We start from the raw sequence: 12,469 nt of genomic DNA on the forward strand, positions 1-12,469 counted from the left end.
AAAGTCAGTAGATTTGAAGAAAGACCGATATATAGGATCCTTGGAGGCAGAAAATAAAGAAGATTAATGGAGCTGTGGAACTGTGAGTCCTTCTCAGCAACAGCACACTTTTGAGAATGAGGGTGTGGATATATATAACAGAATGTTTTCAGATTGCTCTTGAGTGAACTGAATCTGGGGGATAGTGTAGATTTCCCAATACTGCATGGAAAGAAGTACTGTAGCCAGAAAGAAGCTACTGTTCTGACTTTCAAGTGTCTTTTTAAGTCCATAGATAAGCACAAAGCAAACGTGAATCGGCAAGGAATTCAGATGTTAGGCAACTGTGTCTTTGTTAACATATCAGTGTTGATTTGAAGTGAACGCTAAATGTAGATATGAGGCTTTTAGAAGGGAACCATAAAGCTTGAATTTTTTCAACTCCAAAAAGTCATGTAGTTTTTGGAGTTGGAGTTGCACCAAAAAGTTAGATTTAATATTGGAAAGAGGCCACATTTTCAGTTAGGAATTATGACATCATGCATCAAACAAATCAAAGTCTTCTTGTATTGCGATAGTAACTGCATTAATTGTGGGGAATTTTGCTATGACGGCTTATTGTGTTAAATTAGTACCAGAGCAGACAGCTTGGCTGAAAGTTGCTGGGGTTGACTAGGCACGACGGAAGAGACGAAAACCTATTTCTGTGATAACACCTAATATAACGCTAATTGCACCAACAACTGCTCTGGTGTTTTAGAAAGAATGCCAATCCACAGTCAAAAAACTGATTAACCTGGCATCGTTAATTTAAAATCTCTCCCCCCACTCAGCCTTTAATAAAGCCACATGTGCTCTAGGTAACAAGCATGTGGAATTTGGAAGCAATGTTTTTGTAAAAAATGTGGTGGTCGTTTGCTTGTTATTTTATGAACTTCATGTTGGCCGTCTTATGTAACCCTACACATTGACACACGTGTTGCTTGAGGCATGCACAGCAGCATTTAAGCACAAGCCCTTTTTTTTTTTACCCCATTGAGTAGATGCACAAATCGCTCCTGACAGGTTTAGGAGGCTTTTATCATGTTGTAGGGGGAGCCACTCTGTGAGAGTGATGTGCGCCGACAGCTGTTCCTGTGTGCGAGTCCGTGATCCCGTCATTCTGGTTGGACGGGGCAGGGCTGTATAAGAGCAGAGAGCAAGGGAGGCACTGTCAGTCTCCAGCCGAACAGTGAGCGGAGCTCGGCAGGCAGTTTGCGCGGTCAGTACCCGGTCCGTGGAGCACTGCCTGGACGGGGCACGAGGTGAGGATCTGGCTGGCTGGACTCTGGGGCTCCACACCTTTGGTTGGATTGCTTACTCTCTTAAAGCCTCCTCAGGGTTCTCGTGCAAAGGTCCAGGGCGACATTTTTTTCGGGACTTTTTGGAAACGGGTGCCACAAGGCTGGGGAAGGGAACGAAAGAGGTGATGTTATCGTCGCCCGATTTCTGGTTCTTTTCTTCTTCGTTTCCCGTTATGCCCAAGGCTGAGGGAACCAGCTGTTTTGAACGCTTTTAGGCTCTCATTCGTGTGTTTCGGAAGGCTGAGGTCTGCAGTGTAAAGTTGCTTGCTGTTGAGAGTGCTCAGGGCTTGTACCCTGGGGATCAGTCAGCCAGTGTATGTTAGCATTCTTGTCAGATCTGGCTTCCTGACGACAAATCAAGCATTTTTCTGTTTTTGACCACTTGCCCCTGATCTTGTAAGTTCTTTTGGATATGACTGGCATTGCAGATTAAGCCTCATTGTTGAGTTGTTTTTGTTAGAAAGGTCTGCCCTGCGATGGACTGGTCTCCTGCTCAGGGTGTAGTCCTGCTTTGTGCTCTATGCTTCCAGGATGGGCTCCTCTTTTCCGTGAGTCTGACCAGAATATTGGTGGCTTTCCAATTGGGAATAGACAAACTTGATAATATTGAGATTTTCTTTTCTGTTTTCTTTAGAAACCTGTCTCAATCTGCATTACACGCAAAATACTTCCTTCCTCAGACCATTTTCTTTTTAGTGCAGTCATCTTCATCCCCACTGTTTACCTAGCCCTTTCTGTCAGTGGATACCAGGTGGTTTTAAAGAATCCTCCTTCTTTAGAGAAAAGAACAGAAAACTTGTTTCCCCTCTCTCAAAAATACTTTGTGCTTTTGAACAGTTTGCCTCCCAAAAAGGCATTTCTCAGAAGAGCTCAGAAATGTTAAACCCAGGCAGTGAGTTGTTGTTCAGAACAGAAACAGATGTAATTGAAAATCTCGGGGCCAAATAAAGAATTTCCTCCTCAGTTGCATGTGCCTGGAAAGTTCAGTGTGCTTATTATCGGTTCAAAGTTAGAATTTTCGTTGTAGCCCAGGGCAGAATTTCTACCGGTTCATTCCGGCATTGTGCTTGAAATTATTCTGTAGACCCAGTTGGGTGTTTTAGAGGCACAAGAAGAGGTTTGCTAGGTTAAAAACTGAACTGTGCACAAATAATTTCAAACCCTTTGTTTAACACGGAATGATATACTTTTTTAATCCATCGCTCATAAGATCAGAAGGGCTGATCTCTCCATCAGGTGGGTTTTAGGATGGGATAGATATGAATGCGTTTAGTAAGTTATAACTATATTCATATTGGTTTCAGTTTTGGAGTCGGGGAGGGCTAACATGGCAGGCTGGGGATTGTGGAATTTTTGGAAGCTCGGGAACTCTAATGCTGTTTTTTGTTTGAATCCCGCACTTCTCTATAGCCTGAGTCCCTTGTTGGGAGGACGAGGGAGCTGGCCGAGTGATGATCGCTGCTCTCTGAGTCGGCACATTCCCACAAACATGATCATCCGGCTGGGAAGACTGACGCCGGGATACTTCCGCCTCTTGCAGGTTTGTCTTTGAGTAGAAGATTCAAAGGGACGTGCCGGGGCTCCTGGTCTTAGTTATGGTGCCATGTGACATGAACATCCCAACCCTTTCGTAGGAATTCAAGGAGTGCCCACTGTACTGGTTCCTTTAATGCTGTAATAGTCGCATCCCTGCTCTTAAGGGGATCAGGGGCGTGCGCCCCAGGTCAAATAAAGACAAGGATGAAGTGCAATGTGTTTTCTTGTAAGGAGTGGCAGTTCTCTTTCATGGGGACTGAAAATGAAAGGAAATGAGCCAGTGCTCACTGGTCAGTTCATTGGAAATACACTGTCCTGCTTTTCTTGGGCAGTAATGGCTCCTGTACGCTCAGACATGGCTTCCAGCTGCTCCAAACCCCTCGACAGAGACCTTGTGTTCTGTTCTCAGAACGCCATCTCCCCGACAGCCAGCCATGCCTGGTTTCCTTTCGTGGACCGCTGCACGGGATGGGCTGTTAGTCTTTGTGTATTCCCACCAGGCTGAGCAAGCGCCCGGGTTCGAGGCGGCCTCTTCCAAGTGTGGAACCCGATTCCCTTTGTCTAGAAAGGAGAGTGGTGGGGTGTCAGTGCGTTATTCCCTACACAACTATAACTCACTGTGTAATTAAAAGGAACCCAAACTAAAACTGGCTGGTGAAAAATATGAAATGAAATTGAAATATTGATAAACGTTCTCTATTTTAATAGTTTGTCTTTTCTTTACCAGTTGTTAAAGGGATCTTAAGATCACGTCTTGATCAGATGTTTTATTTTTTATTATTATTATTATTGGGCTGACACCTGTGTCCAGGCAGTCTAACTTCAAATCTTACAGCTGCTGCAAGTTGTGCTTTGGTAGTTGATCAAATGCAAGAAACAATGTCCCACCAGACTGGGGGTCTTCATCTCAGGGCTGAAAAGCGGGAGGACGTGGCACTGGAGCTGGGACTTCAGGCCCATAACACACCATAACATACCTGCCAGTGTTTCTGATCCGCTGTCGTTATGAACAAATTAGCTGACACCTAATTGTGCAAGCTTACAATTGAAAACAACAGTTGTACTGTACAAAAGACTCGTACAGCAATTAGATAATGCAGAGTTGTAGCAACAAGACAAATCCAAGAAACGGAGCAAGAGAGAGGAAGAGGGAGGGCGGATGGCAGAGATGTGGTTAAAGTATTGGCCAGTGTTGTGTCTCCGTCTTGTTTCCTGCGTCCAGAGTTGAGGGGCTCCGTCGATTGAAGTGTTTCATATGAGGAATAAATGAATGAGTAATCAGGGTTACTGGCAACACGCTGGGGAAATGAAACAAAAGCCCGATGCATCAGAAAGATGCCATCTGCTTGCTGTTAATGGGAACAGCAATCATAATTAACCCATGTTGTTTTGCCAGGAATTCTTTAATATAATATCTAAACAATGAAATTCTCTTCAGCTTTTAAAAATGTGTTTACTGTTTCTGGAGAATTTTCAGAACAGATCCAAATGCCTACGAAATGACTTAAGGCTAGAGTTCAGAGAGCCTTGACTAGGACGATTGCATTCTTAGAATGTCATTCTTCTCTTTTTCTTCCTACAGCTTATTATTTGATGTAAGAGTTTAGCATAATTGACTAGCTAGAAGATGGTTGCTGATCACCTCTCTGGGTTTTGTGTTATACGTGTGCTTCTAATAAAGTAGCTCAGAGACCTGAGACAACCAGACAGGCCCCAGGAATATGCAGAGCAAACCAAAGCTTTTTTTTTAAAAAAAAAAAACATTTTCAAGGTCAAAAATAATTTTATAAATTGAAAAACATACATGACAATTTTATTTTCTAATTTTACATAATTCTACAAATTAAAGAAAATAATCTCTCCGTGGCTCTAAGGTCAGAGAACTTTGGCGCACTGTGAAAAAGCAATCAGACAGTGAAAACCACAACAAATCTTAATATCCGGGAAGGTTTATTGGCTGGTCTCTGAAAGCTAAGGAAATCCATTTTTTATTAAAAGCACTGGCTACAACGTTTAATATTTTAGTAGCTTTATTATTTGATTTTATGGCATGTGGAAGCCATGTGGAAGGCACACGAATGGTGGAATATGCTACATGATTAAATCGGATCACATTAGCCTCGCTTTCCTGCTAAACCCCAGGGTGAGCAATTCATCCATTGATCCAGGGATGTGTGCGGAGCATATCACTAGATAAGCAGGAATAATAAAGATTTTTGTGTTTATTTACAGAGCAGAACCTTTGCCCTGAAATATCTAGGCCAATCAGTCCTGTACCAATTTAACTAAAGTTTCAAGGCATTTTGTAGATAAGGCAACAACCTTCAAACAGAGGGATACAACTGTGCCACTGCAGGGTGCCACAGTGGTTAGCATTGCAGCGCATGGGCCCTGGGTTCAATTCCTGGGGTGCTGTGTGTGTGGAGTTTGCATGTTCTCCTCATGTTCATGTGGTTTTCCCCCCACAGTCCAAAGACATACTGGTAGGTTAATTGGTCTGAGGGGAAAAAAAAACTGGCCCCAGGGTGAGTGTGTGTGTTTGTGTGTGTGCTGTGCGATGGACTGGCGTCTTGTACAGGGTGAATCCTACCTTGTGCCTGTGTTTTGCTGGGATAGGTTTTGGCTTCACCATGACCTGTTACAGGGTAAAGCAGTTAGAAAATGGATAGATGGATGTTTGCTGACACTCGCTTGACGTTTGTTATGCTGAATAATTGACAGACAAGTTATGATTATGCAACACGGAAAAGGTTTTAAAATATTAAAAATGGTGTCTGGGTGGTTAAAGAAAAGGGCTTTTTACCACGACAGTCTGGTTCATGTCACCGTCTTTAATGTTTGCCTTCTTGAACTAACTGCTGAACCTTCTTGTGTTCTGAGCTTCACAAGAACAAAGCCGGTCTGCAACTGAAGAGCAGGTCTTTCTGCTCATCCAGCTAGGTCAGTTGTTACTGGATTAGTAATAGAAGAACATAAGAAAATTTGCAAAAAGGGGAGACATACGCATGATATCAGGTAATCAGTAATTCCAGATCTGTTGTTAGTGCAACAGTTTACTCAAGTGACTTTGGATAAAAGCGTCTGAAAAGAGTTTTGTGGGCTCCAGGTGTGTTTTAGGGTTTTCTGTTTGAGAAGGGACTATGGATGTGTTGAAGTGTGGGGTATGGGGGGGGTAACAGTTTAAAACACCTCTAGAAAGCTACAGTTTGTACAGTATGTGTATTTAATGGCTGAAGACAACTGACCTGGTTTTCTGTTTTGTGTGCAGTATAGCATCTAATTATATCACATCTCTGAGCAGTTAATATAATCTCCATTCATCCTCAAAGACTGAGCAGAAATGTACAGTATATTTTTAATCATGTCCCTTTTTAGCCACGATGAGCTTGGTTATATAACTGCTGCTGAATTAAATTCATATCTCTCAGTTCTTATTAGCGTAGCTAGTGGGAGCTTTGATCCAGAAAAAGCTTTTTAAATGAAACTAAATGAAACAGTTACAACCCACAGTCTGAACGAATGTTTGATGTTCCCCCTTGTTCTGTACTCTATACACTGTCCTTTTTCATAAAGCAAGAATAAAAATAAGCAAGAAAGGAATCTTATTGTACTGACACGGACACATTCCACTGTTATCCCACTAAGAGATGAGCTCTGTGCTTCCTCACCGACAACCTGATGACCTCTGCTTCACACAGATATACAGGGATATCCCAGAACTTTCAAAAACTCTTATATCTAGGTAACACCTTTCCAATAATTAAAATGCTCCGTTTCATCAGTGGTGGGAGTATATCTGGACGTCACAGTATAAAGGGAAATTGCCAAGTATTTATTTCTCAGTTTCTTGAAACAGCAAGTTTACTCTAATTTAAAGTGTCCTGTCCAGGGTGTATCTTGCCTTGAGCCTGTTGTTTGGTGGGATAGGCTCCAGCTACCTCACAACTGAATTGGAAGAAGAATTAGAAAATGGATGGATAGAAAGCTATGAAGAATGTCCATATAGACTCTAAAATGCCCAATTTGTGTACTACCGTGTCATGGCACCCAATCAAAAGTGGTCAAGTGTGAGCGTCTTCCCTGGCTCCCGTCTTTTAGAGCAGTACTTTTATTTGTCTCTGTGTCCAGGGCTCTTTTTCCCAGTAAACAAATGCCAGCCACCCTGTACCTGCTGTAATGGGAGCTGATGGCATTTGTCTCAGGCCTCTGCCAAGGATCCAGCTTTGAAGTCACTACTCAGCTGCATCCAATCAAACAGATATTGGGGAGCTGTGAATTGCAGTTCAGCGAAGGAGGTCTCTCATTTTGAGTTTCCCATCTTCTGCTTTTTTTTCTTTCAGAGGCAAGCAGCACCTTTTAAGCACGGAGAGAGTTCACATGCTTGCGTGCACTGAGCCCATCAAAATCCCTAATTTCCTCTTGAATATTTGATGCAGCAGTTAACCGGGTCTTGTCAGAAAGGAAACAAAACAGTCAGAGCTCGTGACTTTATTTTTTGCTGCTTGCGTGTGTCTATATGCCTTGGGTGATGATTCATTTAATGCATGCTCGCAACCGTGCAATCTTTTAATTGACCGCGTTTCCATTTTGCACCAGGCTGTTTTTTTTGTTTATGAACTAGAAGACATAACTTCCTAACTGAAAATTTAAAAAGAGAAGGAAAAAACGATTCTGCTGGGGGACTTTCTCAGGTTTGTGGGCAACTGAGAGCAGGAATAAGAGATAAAAGGGGGAGAGTAAGGAAAACAAAAAAGACGAACACGACAGTGAGCAAGAGTCGAGATGGAGACTAAACATGGAAATGTGGGAGATGAATTTCAGGGGCAGTGTGGAAGACGGAAATCTGTCAATGAAAAAAACGATGTGAAAGTACAAGTACTGAGGACTGGAGGGGATGTGTGAAGCTAGTTTACGGATGATATTTGATAAGATTTTTCAAGTAGGTATCATAAAATAGCAAATATCAAATGATCCTCACTCCTCTGACATGTTCCCTGACAGTCTTGTTCCTGTTTCACTACATAAATGGCAACAGGCTTTCTGAAAGAGATGCAATAAATTAGATTTCTGCATGAGCAATTTCGTTGGATAGATCTTAAAATGGCCAGAGGGGCCATCTACAGTACCCCCCATACGTATTGGGACAGTGAAGTCAAAATGGCTTTTGCTGTATACTCAAGCAATTCAGATTTAAGATGAAAAGATGATCATGAGGCAACAGAACAGAATGTCTAGTGTTCATGTCGGTTTAGGTTTACTAACTCTATAGGCAAACACCAAAGGGTAGAGCAAAAGCTAAATCCAACACTGCTCATTTACAGCTCTTTTATTTGTGCATTGCAACATTGCATTAATCATTGCACCAGGAAACACTTAAGCAATAACAAATACCTGGCAGCCAATTGTCTCAATACCTGTGTTCACCTGAATTGGAGGGATTGAACACAAAAAGTGGTATTATTCACTGTCCGAATACCTATGATAGGTATTTTAGAATTTGTGTGTGGTGCTGGATAGGCACTGGCAGGCCATTTCACTCTTTGCACAAAAAAACAAGTTTTTCCATTTTTTTCAATTTTTCTGGTGAATGGGATATACGGTACACTTCCATTGTGCTTCTAAAGATTGGAATGAGCACATGAAGAACTGGCAATTGATTATTTCTCACTCTGATCCCAGGGTTAATATTATCACGTCGTCCCCGAACACAGCACTATAACACGGTCCTCTTTGATACTTTTTTATATGCACTGGTTTCATGCTGGTTGAATGCACAGTTGGCGAGGCACACTTTAGGGATCAGGGCTGGCTTGATCAGTACAGAAAACTGCATCAGAAATGGCTCTGGAAGCCTGAAAACTCCTGCTGTTTGATTTGAAACAGACCAATCCTTACTCCTGCAAGGCTGCAGAAAATGAAAAGTAGCTGGTGTGAATTGTGGGGGGGTAAAACCAAAATGTGTGCAGATAGTAAATCTAAATAAGTTGTCTTAGCTGCCATGGCCAAAGGCTGAACGATGTCATCAGCTGTACAATGTCGGGTCTATGGGGGGAGAACAAAGGGGAAAGGCCGGACGTCTGCCTGACTCCACTGCTCTCTCTCTTGCGTTGTTCCAGAGACAGGTTGCTGGAGAAGTCCAAATGCAGCCGAAGGACCGCATGGTCAACCAGATAGCCATGATGTTAGCCATAATGGGGCTGGGGCTGTCCTACTACAGCACCCGCAGGATGACGGAGGTGGTCGCCACGGAGCCGGGAGACTGAGAGGACGCAGGAAGAACACAGACGGGGAGATGCCACATCCACACATGTGCTGCAAAATGGGTCACACAGGGCAGTACAGCACAGATCTGCTGTCAGGAAGGGGCAGAGTTCCAAATCCCCTGATCTGGGCTCTGTTGTATTCCCAAATCTAGGTTTGTAATCCCAGCATTTTAGTATGACGGCCTGATTTTCAGTCTTTGCCAAGCTGTGTTAAAATTGTCAGTGTTGCAGATCCAGAAGTGAAAGTGGAATAGATATACAAGTTTAACATACAGGCTGCGGCAGTGCAATCTGCATCTGAGTTACTTTGGCCAGTAAGTCATTAAGTGATCATGCATCTAAACATCTAAGCACTTTAAAACTGAAAACCAGGCCTACAACCACACAAAAGAAACATATCATCTCCACGTGGTGTTTTTTTTTAAATTGGCTTTTATTTCCTAATTCAAATCAGGTCATTTCTTTATTATAAAGCAGGATAGAAACCTCATATTTGAGATTTAACAGTGTATCGATGAAACTGTTTATCTCTGTGAATACTCCAGCGCAGTCAATTCTACAGTACTGTTGGGAGGCATTTTTTCAAGACTATTACAACACATTTAAGAATTTTGAAAGTTGTTTGTAATGTTTTAGGGTTCAAGAGGGATTCAGTCAAAATATATTTTGTTATAATGCATTGTGGAGTAAAATTAAAGATCTTGTACAATAATGTACAATCTAGATGTGTAAAAACCTGTCACACTTCACAGTGCATTGTGACTCTTTGGTTTTGTAACAGGGATTTAGGTTGTGATATAAATGTATAGATAGTTGCTTAGAACTTTAAGAACAATAGTGACCAATGTTTGTTCAAGTAATAGAGTTTGCAAGCAGTATGTACAACACTGTGAAAATGATGGAGGTATGATCTGGAAGAGAGAGGCTATTGTTTAAGTCAAATTGTAGTCTGGAGCAGATTTCTGGAATCAGAATCCTACAAAATGTTATGAAAAGGGTTTATTCCTCCTACAATTTTAGAGGTATACTTGTGTTACTTTAGGAAGCCTATGCACAGCCACAAAAACACTGTGCCATTTCAGCTTGCGGATATTGAACCACTTCCTGTCCTGAAGGCCAGACTCTTATGCCTGTTCCTGTCCATTACGGCCAGGCTGTGGTACACAACAGGAATTTGCGAGACCTAGTAGTTTTAATCAGACGTAACTCCATTCAAAGTGGGGAGTGCAAACAAAATGTGAACCTGGTGGCTTAGGAGAAAGAAACATGAAAGCAGATAAAACTGAATATGTTTTGTAAAGGATGCTGTGGTTTTCAAGAGCATTTTTTATGATCATATTGGTAAGGTAAATCTGAAGGTTAATGCTGGTATTAGCTCTGTACTACCATGGATAGAGGAAATAAGAACCAAATATGGGAAGTAAAAGGAAGACAGACAGGTGATCCAATTCTAAATGGAAACATTTTAAATATCCTCTCTCTATTACATGTGGATAGTAATTTTGATGGTTCAAATTTTGATGATTTTTTTTTCAAATTAAGGAATTCAGAAGCAGACCATTTCATCAGTGAGAAAAGATTGCATATCGGACATTTAGCTGTGAAAAATAAAGAACTGACAGACAAAATGCTGTCACGTTAGCTGTGCTCCATTTTGGTATTTTGGCATAGTCAGGGCCTACTTCTCTTTGTTTTGAAAATTCCCAGTGTGCTTCTGGGCTGTTATTTTAGGAAGACCCAGCAGCGAAAGAGGTGATAGGATGGGAAAGTGACAGGAAGGCAACCCGTGAGGTTGTGTGTTTTCAGCACAGATCATGTCTGGAGCCAGAGGCCAGAGAGGGGAGGGGGGAGGACTGGCCTGGAAGATGTCTTTGTTTTTATCCAGCTCTGAGAGCGCACGTTTTCAGTCTGCGGATGTGATGCTCTGTGACAGGCGCAGTCCTCATTCGGGGAAAAAACGTGCCGTACTCTGCCGCCCAGTCTGTCTCGCCTAGTTACAAATCACTGGGCAAATCAAATCTCTCTGGGAATGTGACCGCAGCAGTATTAGTGGGTAAGTTACATAAGCCACCCAGAAAGCCATAGATACAAGGAAATGAAAACAGTTCTCAAAAGTAGGACACTACCGAACTGCTGTTGACTTATCATTGCGGATTTTATTTTTCAATAGTAAAGAAAAAAGGGATTCACTGTTAACAATAACAAGCAAATATAATGAGATTGAAGCTTACCAAGGTGCTGAATATCAAAGTCAACATACTGTACAATACAGTCAATCTGAATTTTGATAAGTACATCACGCTCAAACCTTTATATTATTAACCATTAAAGATGGAACCAGAAAAGGGTGTGTTTTTGGGGGAGGATACTGTTTTGAACAGAATGCTGGAAGTGCCAATCTAAAAAAACAAAACAAAAGCAAGATTTCCACAGCCAGACCAATTGAAGACAGAGGCTGAAGTGTGGATTTCGAAAATATTTTGCAACATAACTAAGCATGAGTACTTTATGAGCAATTGTACCTTATTACAAATGTGCAGAAGTTCAGAGGGGAGTTGCCATGTTCAGGCTTTTAATTTTTCTGTCATAATTTTTATTACATGTTCAGCTGAGCCAAAGTCAAGAAAAGAGGGAACTCAATTTACTGCAAAGTTTGTACATGTTACAGGGTAGGATGCGACACTGTGAATATTCTTTGGAGTGTTCTCCTGATGCTGTGTTTATGTGGCTGTGCTGTGAAAACTGCAGTCACTTTAGAGTCTGGTGCCTGAGCCTAGTGAAATCACTGACACGGTGAGTTGTGCTTGTATTGCTGCTACACGTGCAATAAATGTATTTAACTTCACAGACTGCAGTGGTGGTTTTTTTTTTTTTGCTCTTCACTATACGTATCCACTTGCTTTCATGCTGAAAAAGGAGTCTTAATCAAAAGGCCAGGTCTATAGTCCCAGCAAATTCAGACATGAAAAACATTCAAAGCATCTTTTTTAATTCTGATGAGGTGTGGTCTTTTTGTCAAGAGGATATTGGCATGTTTTCTTGTATCATTACCTCTGCTGGTCCAGGGGGAGCACAAGGCTCTGTTTTTACATTAATCTTGTAATGAATGAACTAGATGGATAATTTAAAATTTAAAAGTCCCCACCTTTCACAGATGTGTGCCTACTAAGGAGCTCCAGTTGCCTGAGGAGCCTGCAAGGAGAGAATTGGTATGAAGGAGCAATAACAGCCTGAATTCTGGATTGACATTGGTCAAACAGAATGACTCTTAAACCTTGACTTCAAACATGAATAAATCACTAATCACAAATCACAGTGCTTCTGTGCTGCGCACTGTTGATATTTATG

At 41.8% G+C, this 12,469-nt stretch overlaps 1 long non-coding RNA gene across 1 annotated transcript; it reads left to right on the plus strand.

Annotated features, from left to right (window-relative positions):
- The first annotated feature begins 1,129 nt into the window (after window positions 1–1,129).
- LOC148649896 (uncharacterized) lies at window positions 1,130–11,966 on the plus strand. The gene is made up of 3 exons (XR_015925962.1): window positions 1,130–1,283; window positions 2,733–2,862; window positions 8,975–11,966. It is a non-coding gene; the product is annotated as an uncharacterized LOC148649896 (long non-coding RNA).
- The last annotated feature ends 503 nt before the right edge of the window (window positions 11,967–12,469 follow it).

The sequence above is a fragment of the Lepisosteus platostomus genome, chromosome 13 (assembly GCF_059453375.1).
Source record: "Lepisosteus platostomus isolate fLepPlt1 chromosome 13, fLepPlt1.hap1, whole genome shotgun sequence".
Lineage (NCBI taxonomy): Eukaryota > Metazoa > Chordata > Actinopteri > Semionotiformes > Lepisosteidae > Lepisosteus > Lepisosteus platostomus.